Source organism: Anguilla anguilla, chromosome 17 (genome assembly GCF_013347855.1).
Source record: "Anguilla anguilla isolate fAngAng1 chromosome 17, fAngAng1.pri, whole genome shotgun sequence".
Lineage (NCBI taxonomy): Eukaryota > Metazoa > Chordata > Actinopteri > Anguilliformes > Anguillidae > Anguilla > Anguilla anguilla.
This window is the reverse complement of record NC_049217.1, coordinates 2736645-2753462: the sequence shown is the minus strand read 5'-3', so window position 1 is coordinate 2753462 and position 16818 is coordinate 2736645. Positions and strand designations below refer to the sequence as shown.

At 47.3% G+C, this 16818-nt stretch overlaps 3 non-coding genes across 3 annotated transcripts; all 3 read left to right on the top strand.

The window, feature by feature from the left end:
- The first annotated feature begins 377 nt into the window (after positions 1-377).
- On the top strand, positions 378-589 carry LOC118217444. Its single transcript, XR_004763201.1, has one exon. It is a non-coding gene; the product is annotated as a small nucleolar RNA U3 (small nucleolar RNA).
- A 1215-nt stretch (positions 590-1804) lies between these two features.
- On the top strand, positions 1805-2017 carry LOC118217445. Its single transcript, XR_004763202.1, has one exon. It is a non-coding gene; the product is annotated as a small nucleolar RNA U3 (small nucleolar RNA).
- An 11964-nt stretch (positions 2018-13981) lies between these two features.
- Positions 13982-14054, top strand: trnaf-gaa. Its single transcript has one exon. It is a non-coding gene; the product is annotated as a tRNA-Phe (tRNA).
- The last annotated feature ends 2764 nt before the right edge of the window (positions 14055-16818 follow it).

The following is a 16818-nucleotide window of genomic DNA, read 5'->3' as shown; positions in this document are numbered from 1 at the left end:
GTTTCGATTTTATTCTAAACAATTTAGTTTGAAAGAATGTGTTTGATATGGCCATTTTACTAAAATTCCCAAAATGGGTTGTTTTAGGCCTTGATGCTGATTTCTTTTCGTGTAGCTTGGTTTATTTGCTGGCATCATTCACAACGGGGATACGTAAAAGCACATTAGAAGTCCTATGTGTGAACTACTATTCAGCGTCTTTGTTATGTGTACAGAAATTACGTGTTCGGTTGGTGGTGTACGAGCCAAAATCGTGTGTCCCACCGGTGTATTTATATAAACACAGTTTGATGAAACAGAAATGCATCGGTCAAGACTACCGTAAATGAAACCAGTTGCATATTTGAAAGGACCCCGGCGAGTACCATTACAACGTTAAGACTATATTTTCAGGGATCATTTCTATAGTTTATAACTGAGAAATGCGTTTCGAAAGTGTTTGGTCTCGCTACCCACAATGACGAGATAATGCATTCCCTTCTGAGCGTGAAGCGAATAGAAAGTGTTGATTTGATCAATTGCTTGTTATTATTGATGACCGTTTCGATTCTGAAAAGAATACGGAGGTAGGGGATGCGTTCTGAGTGGTTAACCTGCTTGTGGTCAAAAAATTGAGTTTTAAATGTCCATTTTTTTGTTTTGATCGATGATCTGATGGAACTGTTGGTCTTGTTGAATCATGTATGCTGAAAAATTAATTACGGATACGTGGCGAATGAAGTATGCTTTCAAGTAAGACTTGGTTAATTTATAGATGAAGGTTTTAACTTTAGCCACGCACTAAGATACTTTTTGACTTATCAATATCTTGATTGATACTATGATTACATAAATCAGATTGTGTGGTTCTGGGCTCAAACAAAAACCTGTATACGCAACGGCCATTTTCGGATAAGACATGGCTCTCCAACCCGGTTGCTGAAGTTCTACGGTAGATATTCATTTCAAGCCTGACTGGACACACCTGAATCCTAACTAACTAACTAATTAGCCGCTCCACGAGATCTTTAGCTGTTGAATGGGGTGCGCTTAGGGTTGGGTTGGACTAAAATCCTACAGGATTGTAGATCTCCAGGAACAGGATTGGCCACCTCAGGTGTAAAAGTACTACAGCTTTGCATATAAAGCAAAGTGTACTCCCCACATCGTGACATCTATTGCTGAATGTTAACTACAAATTAACTGCGATATATGAATGAGTTTGTTGTTTCCCTGACTATGCAAGGGACTTTAAAATGTTGGCCACCCAAAACTGCTGAAAAAAATGTTTATTTGTAGAATATGCGTTGCGTGCAGTACAATGATGAAAGCTACTAGTTATCAGCAAAAGAAAGCTCATGATTTTGAATTTTTTTCATATTTTGGATTAAGCTTTGCCAGTGTAATTCTTACTGGGAAATACCTAACCACTGCGGGGCGTTAAAGGCACTGCGTCAATCGTTTGCCACGGGGGAAATATAAATGCCTTTGATGAAACTTTTGGTGGAATTGTGTTTACATTTGACTACATCCGCTTTAGAAGCACACGATTAGTAAGCCTACGACTCCTGCACCTTTTAAACGCTTACAGACAAAACTGCCAAACTCTCATGCATTTTCACTAAATAAACTCCCTCAGTATTAACACAGCTGGTTTGGAGTGAGTTGCCAATTGAATTGCAATGTGTCAAAGCATGGATAGCACACGGATGCGCACTGCTGTGTTTATAGACTTTGGTGAAACCGTCAGGGCATCAGTCAGGGCAACCGTAGGTGAAACCAGTTGATACTTTAAAGGGTTCCTGACGAGTAACATGAGTAAATTAAGACTATACTTTCAGGGATCATTTCTATAGTTTACAACTGAGAAATGCGTTTCGGAAGTGTTTGGTCTCGCTACCCACAATGACGAAGCAATGAGTCTTCTTCTGAGCGCGAAGCGGATAGAGAGCGTTGATTTAAATCAATCGCTCTCTATCTTTGATGACCGTTCCGATTTTGTGAAGATCTCGGAAGAAGGAGATGCGTTCTGAGTGGTTACTTTACTAACGGTTGAAGATTATTTATGCAAGTTATATTACAATGGAGATGCACCTATACTGCATTACGTTTTAGTTAGCCAATATTTAGTGTTTATATCGAAGACAATTTAAAGCTGCAGTGTGTAGAATTTAGTGGCATCTAGCGGAACGGACTTGGCAGACATTGAATATAATATTCATAAGTAGGCTATGCTTTAATTAGTGTATAATCCCATGAAAATAAGAATCGTTGTGTTTTCGTTACCTTAGAATGAGCCCTTTATATCTACATAGGGAGCGGCAGTGTTGGGGAAGCTACTTTGAAAGCATAGCTTTGCAAGCTACCAATTACTTCACATTGGAAGAAGTTGAATTACAGCAAAGCTACCCTAGGTAGAAATCTAGCTTGGTTAACTAAAGCTACTTAGAAAAAGTAGTTCAGACTACTTTGTAAAAAAATGATCAAATTGACAATGTACATGTGATATGACATTATAACAAAGTATAATACAAAAAAGTCACATGCCAGCAAAAAAATGCCACTCAATTGAGTTTATTGCAAAAAGTGCCCACTTGTTCACAGGTCATACATAACCCCCAAAAAAAAAAAAAAAAAATAACCCCACTATTCATGGGAAAGTGCAAGGCATGTCAGCTTTGGTTTTGTATATAATGTCCATCAGTCAGACACCTGCCTTCCAGAAACTAGAGTCCAGGTGGGGGTATTGCACCAAGCAGGATTACTCCATTAGCCAGGTAACTTCTAATATAAAATAGCATGACATTTACAGTGGTCCATAGAATTACCCTCTATATCACCAGATCAACTTTAAATAAAATGGCAAAAGAACAGCAAGCCAACCTCAGCCTAGCCAGACCTTCATTTGAATGATTCTGGCTAAGCTATTCATAGTATTGGATTGATTGCAGACACCTTAGTCAGCAAACTCAGGTGATTGTGATCAAATAGTAGGTGATTAAGTGCATTGCGCCATATTGTATGGGCGGCAAAATAAATCATGAGAACAGTATGACTAGGTCAGCTAACGTTAGCTAATGTTTGCTTTATGTCAGCAAACCTGACGTTAGCTGGTTAGCGACATGTTCGTTTTCGATAGAACATAATTGTTGTCAGACTAATTAATGCTACAGACTTTATTTAATTAGACTAACGTTAACGTTCACTGAATTAAATCACTTGCCTGTATGTAACATTACAATGTGGCTAACTTATCTAAACTGCTAAATTGGCTAGCAAAGTCAATGTTAATACATTCACCTTTATATGTGTTCTTAGATTTGTTTTTAACATCTTTGCAGTAGAGAGTGTATATACTCTTGGCTTGCATAGCTCACAAGTAAAAACTTACGTTTTGTCGGTGGAGCTAGTCAGTGTCATGTATTTGCTCAAGTATGGCCATGGTGAACCCTTTTGTACATGCACTACACAAAGGTCAAGTATGTGGTGGTGGCTGCCTAATGAATGCATTGTCTGGGCATGCTTTCACAGCGGTCAAGATGAAAAAAAAGGGGGCGGGGCTGGCCATAGGCAGTTCAATTACAGTAGAGAAGCAAAGGTAAAATAAAATTTAAAAATAATTTCTTTCCTTATATGACTCAAAAATGTTTGTAGTTTCAGTAGTTAACTACACAAAAAATGGCAAGAAAGTAATTTAACTACTTGAATCACTATGCAAATATGAATGTAGTTGAACTACCAGCAAGCTACTGCAAAATGTAGTTAAACTACTAATTTAATTACATGTAGTTCACTACTCCCCAACACTGGGGAGCGGGTCCTCTTCCACAGAGGCCGCCATGTTGCACCGCCATGTTTCTACAGTAGCCCAAAATGGACAAACGGCTCTAGAGGGGGCCCGGGTTTCTCTTCATCAGGCACAAATCTTTCGTCTCACGCTTACCAGGTGTGAGACGAGGGATGTGCTGGGGTGTGATTTGAGCAGGTGTCTCTCTTTTCTTTTCTCCTTTTCTCTCTCTGTCTCCCTCTCCTCTGAAGGTCTGGTGGAAAAGCGCAGTACCAGTGGCTTGACCACCGCTGTGTTTGACCAGCGGACCAGGCCGGACCCGACAGCTTTTGGGGGGAAGCAGGTACCAGTGGCTTGACCACGACCTGCCGAACCCCCCACTCACAGATGAAAGACCTGCTCTCAGGAGCCCCCCTGCCAGAAGACTCCTGCCATCTGGGGACCTACACCACTGCTGCGGAACGCCCAACGCCAGAGTCCAGAGGGGAGTTCAGCGCTGCCCGGAGAGAAGGCCCGTAGCGGCTCGCTCTCCGGGCCATCCCAGCTTTGCCGAGTCTTCGCCCTCGCTTCCTGGCTCTCCTCTCTTGCTCTCCAGACCGCAGCAGGACCATCAGGTGGACCCGGAGGACGAGGCCAGAGGAGCAGGCAGACAGGGGGACCCGAGGACCTCCCCCCAACGACTGGTGGCGGTGCCCGGATCCAGTGAGACCAGCTACTTGGATCAACGCCTGGCGCCATCTGCCGGAAGGGAGGTCCCACTGCGCCTTGCGGAGCTGATCTCCGACCAGCTCCCTTGGTGCGGCAACGTTTGGTCCCCCTGGGACAGGACCAGCAACCGCTTAGCGCTGTACCTGTGCTTCTTCCCTTTACCTGCTTAGGTCCGGCCTGAGGGAGAGGGAGGATGGCTTCGGGAGTGCAGCCAGGAGTCCGATGTCCACAACGCCGTCCGGATGACCTTCCAGAACAGCGGAGAAGGGGGCAGCGGTGCTAGTGGCCCCCCCCAGGTGGCACAAGGGGCGAAGGGCGCAGCCGTAAGGGGCGCCGCTGAGCCAGCAGCTACTGGGGGGGCAAGCAATGCCGTGGCCCCAAACAGCAACAGGAGAGTGACAGGTTTGACCTGCCTAGAATTTAGCCGGGCAGTGCTCCAGCGAGCTATGGGCTTTGTGCCTGGCGACCTGAACTGCCTGGTGAAGGTTCCGGGTAATGCAGATATCTTTGAGATAAGTTTTCGGACTGCAAATATCCTGGAGAGGTTCTGGAACCTCTATAGAGAGGGGAAGGGTAAGGCCCCCCTCAGTAATTTCGATGTAGAGCCCCTGTCCGACACGGAAAACAAGGTGGTCACTGTACAGTTCTATAATGAGGTTGTACAGGACCACGACATGAGTACGTGGTTGGGCAGGTATGGTCTTGTTAAATCCGAAGCCCGGAGAGTCCTTGATGAGGACGGAGTCTGGACCGGAGCCAGGAAATGGCTGGTCCAACTCAAACCCGACCCCTCTGCACCAGGGGGGGTATGCCACATCCCCAGCTCCATCACGCTGGGGAGACATAGGGGTGTGGTGTTCTACTACGGCATGCCCAAGCTGTGCAGGAACTGCCGCGAGTTAGGTCACTTAGCCGCAGCCTGCACAGTGGTCAAGTGCAAGACGTGTGGCGGCGAGCACAAGACCAGGGCATGCCGTGATCCAAAGCCCTGCAATCTCTGCAGAGCGAGGGGGCATCTCTTTAGAGACTGCCCCCTCTCGTACGCGAACAGGGCTAGGAGCACCGCGCCCCCTCCACTATCTGCTGCCCCCCCTTTGGCCCCACCGCCTCCCCCGCCCACCCCCATGCCACGCACCAGACCACCCACTCCTACCCCCTCCCAGCCTGGAAGCCCACCCCCACATGCACAGACCACAGCACAAGACCCTACCCGCGGTATCACCACCCCTGGAACCCCCAACTCCACAGCTCCCCCTGCCGAACTAGGTCCCACCAAACCCGTCACGGTCAAGGAGGAGCCTGACTCCGACACCCCCATTGTGGTGTTGGAGTCAGACTCCTCAACATCAGAATCCTATTCTATTACACCCTGGCAAAAAATCAAAAAAAGAAAGGGCAAACGCATCAGATCCCCAACCACAGCAAAACAACAACCTCCCAGTCAACCTCCCAACCCAGCAATAGTTCGCCAGACAACACAACCTACAAAACAATCGACACAGCTACATTCCAAACCGGAACATAGAACACAACTTACAGCCAGGCCTGAGCCCCCTCCCCGCCCTACAAAACCACCTACACCACCGCCCATATATCACAATGAAATCCTACAAACTACCATCACTGCCCACCCTAGAATCACTAGGGACCAGCCAGCCTCCGGTCCAGACCCTGTTAAAGGATCTGGAGCATCATCCTCCTCTCAGGGCCCTCCAGGGACTGGGGGGAAGCCTGGGGCAAGAACACCTGCCCCCACCTCTCCAGGACGGAACCTCCCAGGCAGTCAGGAGGGGAGGCCTGTGAGTGCACATGGTCCAGGGGTGAGTAGGCGCCTCAATAACCAGGACATCGTCAATCAAAAACTCAACAAAATCTGCAAGGACATCGCAAACAGCAACATCGGTTCATAAATCATACACAACAATAAAACTCATGGCACATTCACTAACAATTTCATCACTAAACACACGAAGCATCAGAGACCCTGCCAAAAGACACACAGTATTCTCCATTCTGTCTCAGGTCCCCTCAGACGTCATCCTGCTCCAGGAATGTGGCATTCTGTTCCGGGAGTTGGATGGCGTTCTGGGGGAGGAATGGAGAATGGGAGACTCTCTCTGGTCTGGCTCTAACATCGCCAGAGCTGATGGGGTCGGCACGTTGGTGAAAAATCCCTATGTACATATAACATCAAGCAACATCGTAGAGAGTGGGCGAATCCTCGTCACCGATTTCGAGGTCGGGACCACCACATGGTGACCGTGTCCCTGGCCTGGAAGAAACCTATAACCGTGGGTAAGGGGCTCTGGCGAATGAACACCAGCCATCTCCAAGACCCCCAGGTGCGACTCTCCTTCTCGAGACGTTACCTGGAGTGGGTGAGTCTAAAACACCTCTTTGACTCCCCGGTGGAGTAGTGGGAGATGGTGAAGGAGCGAGTGCGAGGCTACTTCCGGGCAGTCGGGCGGAGGAAGGCGAAGGAAAGGAGGGCAGTTTTTGTACATCACAATGCTGCCCTCCAGAGACTGAGCCTCCTCCAGTCCCGAGGCCTGGATGTTAGCAGTGAAATCGCACGGACTCGGCAGAGCCTCACCACCCTCTACCGGGAAGAGCGGAAAAAATTTACTTTCCGCTCCAAGCTCCAGGGCCTCGAGGAGGATGAGAAGTGCACACGGTTTTTCTTCCGCAGGGCGCGGTCTAAGACTAATAACATCTTGTCTCTCTACAACAACAGAGGTGTGGTGGTGTCTGAAGAGGCGGAGGTCCGGGAGGTGGCCGGGGAGTTCTACGGGGGCCTTTATAGTGAGAGGCCCTCCGACAGGGCTCTCATGGACACCTTCCTGGGCCGCCTTGACAGACGTCTGGGTGACGAGCAGATGGAGTCGGAGTTGAGCACCGAGGAGCTCACCCGGGCCGTGCTCTCCCTCAAGCAACACAAAGCTCCGGGTCCTGACGGAATCCCAGCCGAGTTCTACCAAACTTACTGGGATCTCCTGAAGGAGGACGTGGCTGAAGTTTTCAGAGCGGCGTACAGGGAGGGGCGGTTGGGGGCCTCACTGAGACAGAGCTTAGTAGCTCTTGTCCCAAAGAAGGGGGACCTGAAGGACCTCCGTAACTGGCGACCGATCAACCTCCTCTCAGTCGACTATAAGATCATGGCGAAGGCGCTGATGAGGAGGTTCCAAGGCCTGATTACATCGGTGATCGGACCGGACCAGACCTGCAGCGTGCAGGGGAGGTCCATTAAAGACAACCTGCTCCTCGTGAGGGATTTAATCATCCACTCCGGGGAGCGGCGGTCCCCCTTGTGCCTTCTCAGTCTCGACCAGGAGAAGACATTTGACCGGGTGAGTCATGTGTGCCTGGAGAGAGTGCTGGAGAGAATGAACATCCCTGGCCCCCTCCGGTGTTGGACGAAGATCTGCCTGACTGACATAACGGGCAGAGTGGTTGTCAACCGGCAGCCCTCTGACCCGTTTGCCATCAGGTCTGGCGTCAGGCAGGGGTGCCCTCTCTCATCTCTCCTGTACGTCATCTACCTAGAACCGTTTCTCCAGGCCATCAGGGCCAGCCCTGGAGTGGCGGGTTACCCGCTGCCGGGGGCTAGGGGAGAGCAGCTAAAGTTGATGGCGTACATGGACGACATCACCATCGTCGCCACGGATAGTCGCTCCATCGCTTGTGCCACCAAGGTGTTGGACAACTTCTGTGCGGCCACTGGCGCCCTGGTCAACAGGGACAAGAGCAAACTGTTTCTGTCTCCCTATTATAGTGAGCCTCTAACCGTTTCCTTCCCTGTACGCAGGAGCTGGAGTGCGCGGCCCCTGACCATGGCGGGTAAGATCCTTGTCCTGAAGGCAATTGTCCTGCCCATTCTTCTCTATGTGGGTAGGGTGTTTCCCCCAGACAAGGCCACCAGCAAACATATTGCTAGGTTGGCCTTTCGCTTTGTCTGGGGGAGCAATATGGAGAAACTGAGTAGAGCCACCCTCCTCAAAGAGGAGAGGAATAGGGGGCGGGGGGTCCCGGACATAGTTACAATTCTTATGGTGCAAGGTCTGGCCGCCCTGGTCCAGAACGCTGGGAAGGTGGGAAAGGCCTCTGGTGCCTTTGCCAGGTACTATGCCACCCCCTTCCTGCGGGCAATGGGCCTGGGTGTGCTGGACCTCACCATACCGTATAGCTGGGATCCCCCCTATGTCTATCAGGCCCTGAAGGACTTTGCTTTCAGGACGGGATTGCCCAGGGCTGGCCTGACCTCGTGGAGCTATAAAATCATCATGGCTCATTTAAGATCTAACGAGACTGCCACGCTCCTGAGGTCAGGGCCGGCCTGGGACCCGCAAGTCATCTGGGCAAATGTGACACACAAGTGTCTTACCAACAAACAAAAAGACATTGCCTGGATGACAGCTCACAGGTGTCTCCCCACAAGAGTTTTTATGTACCGCAGGCACTTAGCCCTCACTGAGCGCTGCCCCCACGGTTGCACTGACTCGGAACATATTAACCACCTGTTCTGGGAGTGCACCGTGGCTAGGCGGGTCTGGGGCCTTGTTGTTTCCTCTGTCTCCCAAAACAGGTTGCTGCCGAGGTCCTCCCTGACGGCTGAGAGAGTCCTCTATGGTCCCCGAGACGGACTAAAGACAATGGAGCTCCAGCGTCAGTGGGGGATCATCAACACCGTCAGGCAGGTCCTGTGGGAGACAAGAAACATCAAGGTCTACCAAAAAACATCAGTGGACCTGGTCACTCTCAGGAGGAGGATACAGAACCTCCTCCAGGATGGCGTACTGGTGGACTTCCGAAAGAACAAGGACCTGGCGAGAGAGAAATGGGGGGTGGACCACTGGAAAGAACTCATCATATAGTCCAAATGGTAATGGTAAATGGACTGCATTTATATAGCGCTTTTATCCAAAGCGCTTTACAATTGATGCCTCTCATTCGCCAGAGCGAAGGTGTCTTGCTCAAGGACACTTCGACATGCCCAGGGCGGGGTTTGAACTGGCAACCCTCCGACTGCCAGACAATCGGTCTTACCTCCTGAGCTATGTCGCTAGTCCACCCCCCTAGGAGGGGCACCCGCTCTTCACCCCAACCCGAGCACACGTATTGTTGTTTATTTTTTTAAGGAACACAGTATTTATTGTAAATATTCTTAAAATAATTTTGTCTTGTGATTATTAGTTAAAATATAGGTAGGCTTGTTTCGTATTAGGTTTCCTTTTTCTGAGTGTTTAGATTTTTTTGAAGGATTGCATGGTAGCATGCTGTCATGGTCCTGCGTTCCTGTCTGCGTTTTCCCTGTTGGGCCGCCAAAACACTTCTGTTTTGTGTCCTGCTCCCCCTGTGTTAATTGTATGATTGTTTCCAATTGTCTAATCATTGTTTTCTGGCTGTCTCGTTTTCCCTTCCCCTTCCGTGGCCTGATTGTTCATGGTGCCCTCCTGTGTCTCGTCAGTGTGTTCTATTTAAGTTGCCCTCTTGCTTAACTCAGGTGCTGGATTCTTGCGGTATGTCTGGTTGTTCTGTGCGCCCCTCCTCAAATCTGCTCCATGCGTTCCTGTCTATGTTCTGGTTTCCTTGTGTTTGTTTCCACTTGTGTTCTCTCCTGAATGTATGTATTCTGCCCGCTTCGGTTCCGCTTGTGCCTTGTGTGTTTTCTGTCCTGCCGGTGTTCCGCCCTGCCTGTGTTCTGTTTTGGTTTTTTTTAGGTTCTTAAGTATCTTTTTGTGTTTGTGGTTTTGCCCCTCGTGGCCTTTTGTTTGTTCCCTGTTGATTTAGTAAAGTCTTTGTTTCCCTTCATTTGGAGTTTTGTGTTTTTGACCTCTGCGTTTGGGTCCAACCCCCCCACGCATCCTGACACATGCAATTACAAGTCCGTACAATTCAGTTGATACGCAGAGTCACCCGCTAGTCACGATGTCTATAGTCGCGAAGTCCATTGCTTGTTTTCCCCGCCATTGTACGCATGCTCCTGAGCGGTGTTCGGAGGTATAAAGTCGTAGCCACGAGTTGATATGCACAACGAAAGCGTAGATTGAAAATTACGTGACTGTTTTTTACATTTCTTAAATTTATTATAAACAAGACAATACCTTATAGCCACCTCGAAAATAAACATATTTTCTACACTTTCTTCTAAATGTACTGTTGGAAAATTGTTAATAAGGACTAAAATAAATTACTACTACTGTTGCAAAATGAACTTCTCCTGGTCTTACATACAAAATGTATTCACTCTTGCCTCTCTTTTGGCATTAGAATAGCATATGAAACCTATAATTATGTCGGTTGTATTTGTTCAAAAACACCTGTATCCACACATCAGTGGCTACAGTTAATACTGGTGACGTTTGGCTGAATATATTCAATGATCAGGTACATGTTTTATATCATTTGGACTCAACGTACGCACTGCAATGACATGCTGATTGTGGAAATTACTTGCAACCCGGAACATGTACAAGTAATTGATCAACGGAATAATGGATATAAGCTGTTATGCAAGCATAAATTGAATTTCATCAATGATTTTCATCATTACTTAAGTTTCTTAAAACTTATATATATATATATATATAGGCTAGATAATGCTACTTATAAAATATTTATTTACAGTGTAACGTCGTGTGTAGTAACCTACAATGTTAAAAGCTAATAATTGTCAGCTTTAGGCCAAAAAAATGTCTAAAACATGAACGAAAATCTTGTGGTGAACACAAAGAGCATCGTGCAGGGCAATCATGTATGAAATCAGTTTCTAGTTTACTTGGATCTCAATGTGTAGCAGGTAGATGTTAAGACTATACTTTCAGGAACAATTTCTGTAGTTTGTAACTGAGAAACTATAGAAGAAACTTTGCACAGCGGCAGTATTGTTGCCTATGAGGTGCATCCGAGGCGTGATTATTGCTACTTTGCTTTTCTTGGCATGTGCTGGGGTTTCTCTTCATTCAGCACAAATCTTTCGCCTCATATTCTGGTGGATTGTCTCTCATCTATTCCTCTCTTTTGAAGGTCTGGTGGGGAACTACAGTACCAGTGGTTTGACCACAGCTGTGATGGAACTCCAGACCGGCGGAAAAGGCCGGACTCCGCAAGCGTTTGGGGGAAAGCAGATAGCAGCAGGACCAACAGGCCAGACCTGGAGGACGAGCTCAAGGAGCAGACAGAAGGACCAGTGCACCTCCTGGAATGGACGGTGTCTTCTGAGACCTCAATTGAGGATCAATGCCTGGCACCTTGCAGTACAGGGAGGTCCCCACGCAGAGGGGGGAGCTACTGTCGGCCCCTCTTTGTCTGCACGTCAAGTTCTAAGGGACGGGCAACCAACTCCTGAGTGCTGTCCTGTGTTCCTTTTGTCCTCAGCTGGAGTCTGGACACGGAGAGAGGGAGGATGGCACCAGGCATGCGCCGCCACAATGCCGTCAGACTCACCTGGATTCGGGCAGAAGAAGCGGGGGGCAGCTGCACCAACCAAGACCATCCGGCAGGACAGGGGGTTGAAGGCGCAGCCATAGTGGGCGTCTGTCAGCCAGCAACTGTTGGAGGGCCTACAATGCAGCTGCCCCAGACCCAGCCAGGAATGAGCCGAGAGTGACAGGTCTGACCCACCTGGAATTTAGTCGGGCAGTGCTCCAGAGAGCCATGGGCTTTGTGCATGCGGACCTGAACTGCCTGGTAAAGGTTCCTGGTTCCACAGATATATTTGAAGTTAGCTTCAAAAATCCAAATGTCCTGGAGAGGTTCTGGAACAGAGAGGGAAAAGATAGGAGTCCCCTTAGTAACTTCGCAGTTGAGCCCCGGTCTGACACGGAGTCCAAAGTGGTCACTGTGCAGTTTTATAACGAGGCTGTACAGGACCACAATGTGGCAACATGGTTGGACAGGTATGCCACTGTAAAATCTGAAGCCAGAAAGGTCCTGGATGAGGATGGTGTGTGGACTGGGGCTTGGAGATGGTTGGTTCAACAGAAAACTGATCCCTCTGCAGTGGGGGAAGTAAGTCATATCCCCAGCACAATCACTCTGGGGAGAAATAGGGGCGTGGTCTTCTATCATGGCATGCCCAAGCTGTGCAGGAACTGCGGCGAGCTAAGTCACTTAGCTGCAGCCTGCACAGTGGTTAAGTGTAGAACTTGTGGAGGTGAACACGAGACCAGGGCATGCCGTGACCCCAAGCCCTGTAATCTGTGCGGAGCGAGGGGACATCTGTACCGAGACTGCCCCCTCTCATATGCCAACAGGGCTAGGGACACCGCGCCCCCACCACCACCATCGTACTCTATTCCCCCCCATCCCCCCACTCTAATCCCAAGAGCAGACCTCAAAGAGCAATCTCAGACTGATGCACAACCTTCCTCACAATGCACTACACAGGAGTCCCTAGTCACTAGTAACACTGCTCCCCCCTCAAACCAAAGCCCCCTACATAACACAACCGGTTACTAACACTGTCACCGTTAAAATGGAGCCAGACTCTGATACCCCCATCAGATATCGATTTAAGTTCATGTTCTAACCTGTCATTTATTTTGAGCCTAAACTACTGAAAACTTTTTTATTGTTATGATTAAGCTTTAAAAAATGTTTGCGCCTTTTGTGCGTAAACATAGTTTCCACGGCTCAGAAAGGTGAAAAAAAACATTTACGCTCGACACTATAAAAAGGTGTGCTGCATGTCTGCAGTTCTGTGCACTGAGAGCAGCCTGTGGCAGTGTGGGAACATCGTTGTCAATCATGAGCCCCTTTCACACATGGAACCTGTAGCGTTGCTGTATCAACATTGCAGTTCATCTTTAAAAGCAGCCAGATGTTTCACTGAATATTAACCTTAGCAAAGATATTAATGCCACCAGCACAATACAGTTGAGGAGTGATAGTTTTAAGATAACTAATGGCAACATTTCTAACCAATGTCGCACATTTATATGACCCCAAAAAGCTCATGTTAGGTAAAAAATGGAAGCATGCTTATCAGCTAAAAATCATTTAACCTATTTGTACGCAGTTGTTTTTGGTACAATGCAGCGAAAATTATTCTGTCAGCAAGGTTAAATAGCTGACTATATCTGCCATTAATATGTGATGATAGCCAGCTTGCTAAATTGGGTAACAAAACAACTTAACACTAGAAGAGGCATACCAGGGAGAAGTATAGCATAGCAGGCAAGCATTTTGGTAATGGTGCTCTCAAAACAGACAAAGCCATGTGGAGCAAGGACAGTGGCTCTGTTCGTTCCATATCAAAAATGACACAGCAGACGTGCAGTATCTTCAAAATTGCAATGTCTTGTATTTGTGCAAGAATTGTTGAGAGGGTAAACGCATTAAAGTATTTTTTAAAGAAACTGTTGCAATTTTACTCAAGTCCGACATACTTTAGCATGCTTTGTACAGAACTTGTGCTGCTTCTGCTCCCACCGGAGCCCTGGTGGAAGATTTCTGTCCATCCTACCAGGCCCAGCCCCGGCAAATCCGAGGAATGCTGTAAACTGTGTGGCTGAAATAGCTCAGCTGGGAGAGCGTTAGACTGAAGATCTAAAGGTCCTTGGCTCGATCCCGGGTTTCGGCAATGGGAGCTGTTTCGTCTTTTGATGAGTAGAGCTGAGCCCTCTGCCTGAGTTTACCGACTGCTCACCCTCCTGCTTAAGCTACCGATTTCACAGAGTGAAATCAAGTTCTAAGATTTGTACAGTTTAAACATTTAGGATTGTCGGGCCTTCGTGCGACCAAGTTCCTGAGATGTGGACCTGCACGAAAAGCCATGTGCGGCAGTGTGGGAACATCGCTGTCAATCATCATTTGTACTTCATTGTTGCTGATTACTTACTGGGGAGGGGAAATGAGAGAACTGACTGTAGAAGGCTCTATTGACTTTTTGCTGAGGCGTGATTCAATTGCAGATGAGATAACGGCCCGAGATAAACTGGTTTCCCTTCTCACTTGGGGTCCGTCCCAATACTCAAAAAATGTATAATCCTTTCTTCCACTGCTTCCGGGGCCCCAGAGGCCATTGTGTCCTTCCTATTTCCAATGTCCCGATATTGGATGAGACTAGGGAAACGGCTTCAGACTGTGCTTCTCGTCACCTCCCGGAAAAGGATACATCGATTTGTCTTACCGCGGAAGTCTTTTCACATTTCCGTCTGACACTATCGTGATCACGCCCACAGAGATTGAAAGACCTTCCCACCGAATCGGGAACACTATCCAAACTTTAGAAAGCGGGGATGGCGGAGAACCTTACTATCCAGAAGATGGGTCTATTGCCACCAAATTTGATTTCAGATGCTACAGTGGGAAATAAAAGTTTCTCACTGTGAACACTGACATTATATTAACAGTGAGAAACATCGACTTTGATGACGGAGAAGAAAATAGGCTGTCATTTTGACTTCACACCTCTTCCCCCTCTCCTTTCCTTTCCGAGTCTCCCCCCTCCACACACTTCTGGGTAGGACATAGGTGGTAGGGGGGGAGCGGAGGAAAAAAGTAGATTATTGGTACACACCCAAAGAATAGTTCCAATTGCTAATTTTATCTGTCCTTGTGTCCACCGTCCTCGCTTGGCCCAGAAATCGCAAGAGGTCGGTCATCGTCAAGGACACTACAACTCGTTAAATGCTCCTTGAAGGATCCAGGAGATCGGTAGCTCCCGAAGGATGCTTGAGCACGGAATCCCGAGGGTATCCTTTGCGGAAGTATTTAGTTCGGAAAGAGTGAGACATAAATGATCAACCTGTGGAACTACCTCTCCCTATTTGTCACATCTGGCTTCAAACAGAAGCCAGATGTGACAAATAGTGGCTTCAAAACACGTTTGGCTGAACGAGGACGTCCCCGGTTGGCTAGTACACGCTTCTTTGATTCCGCTGTCCTTGTTCCTTCCGATGGGTGAAGCTTAGGAAAGGACACAAGGAGGTAAAGGTAAGCGATTGGAATGAGGTTTCCGGATTCTTCTTCGAATCAAAGTCAGTACTGAATCCATCCATCTGTGTGGCGCTTTTGGTTCCGGTATCCAGGCAAGACACAGGAAAATGACTGCCGGGGGACTTGTGAAGGCGAAGATGGAGAATGCGGGCATCGATCCCGCTGCCTCTCGCATGCTAAGCAAGCGCTCTACCACTTGAGCTAATTCCCCACTGCAGAAACAGCTGAAGCCATCTCCAGAATCGGCGGTGTTGTCCGTCGTCAACAGGGATCCCTGGGTCCGGAAAGAGTGAGACATAAATGATCAACCTGTAGAACTACCTCTCCCTATTTGTCACATCTGGCTTCAAACAGAAGGCAGATGTGACAAATAGTGGCTTCAAAACACGTTTGGCTGAACGAGGACGTCCCCGGTTGGCTAGTACACGCTTCTTTGATTCCGCTGTCCTTGTTCCTTCCGATGGGTGAGGCTTAGGAAAGGACACAAGGAGGTAAAGGTAAGCGATTGGAATGAGGTTTCCGGATTCTTCATCAGAATTCCAGTTGGTCAAAAGTTATACACCATACTTCAAGTGGACTGTCTCTTTAAACAGTCTGGAATATTTCAAACATTGACGTGATGACTTTTTAGAAGCTTGGCCAATTGTCATAATTAGTAGTTAATTGGGAGTTAATTGGCCCCTGTGGCCGTATTTAAGAGGCTACCTTTAGAGCCACTGCCTTTTTGCCCATGATACCTCATTTTACTTGGAACTATTTGGTACAGTGCATGCAATCTGTGTCTGCCATGCTCAATGAAAGAAGTACTGGTACAATGTTAAAACAGATATGTATGTTTCGCTATAAATAGAATAGTATAGCTGCTATAAATTTCATGTGTTTGTTTGTACATCTTATTATTTACAACTTCAGAAAATGTCTAAAGTATGCTTCATTGCACACATAAACATCCCGGTCAATGCAAAAATATACATTAAAATAGAAATAATGTTCATGAAAAATCTCCTGAAAGTGAATCTTTACCTCCTCATACCCTGCCATAATTAAACTTGCTGATGTGATAAATGATTTATCTACTCAGTTACTTTTACATATGTGTTGTGGGTCAAAGAAATTTCTGGGTAAAGCTATTAAGATACAGATTCAATTAAATAACTGTCCTTTCTTGTGGGATCCATGATTTCTCTGTGTGAGAAATTAACTAATTTAGCAGTTAATGTTAGTTTATACAAAAAAACATTTTTTAAAATATTGAAAGTATTTGAAAATGTAAGATCCTTTTATAAGTACATCACTTTAAACTTATCATGGGGGGACCCCTGGATTCCTTTGAGCCTGAGTGGGGGTCACTGGACTAGAAAATGTTGAAGACCCCTGTTTTAGCATTTGAAATTGTAAAGTTATAG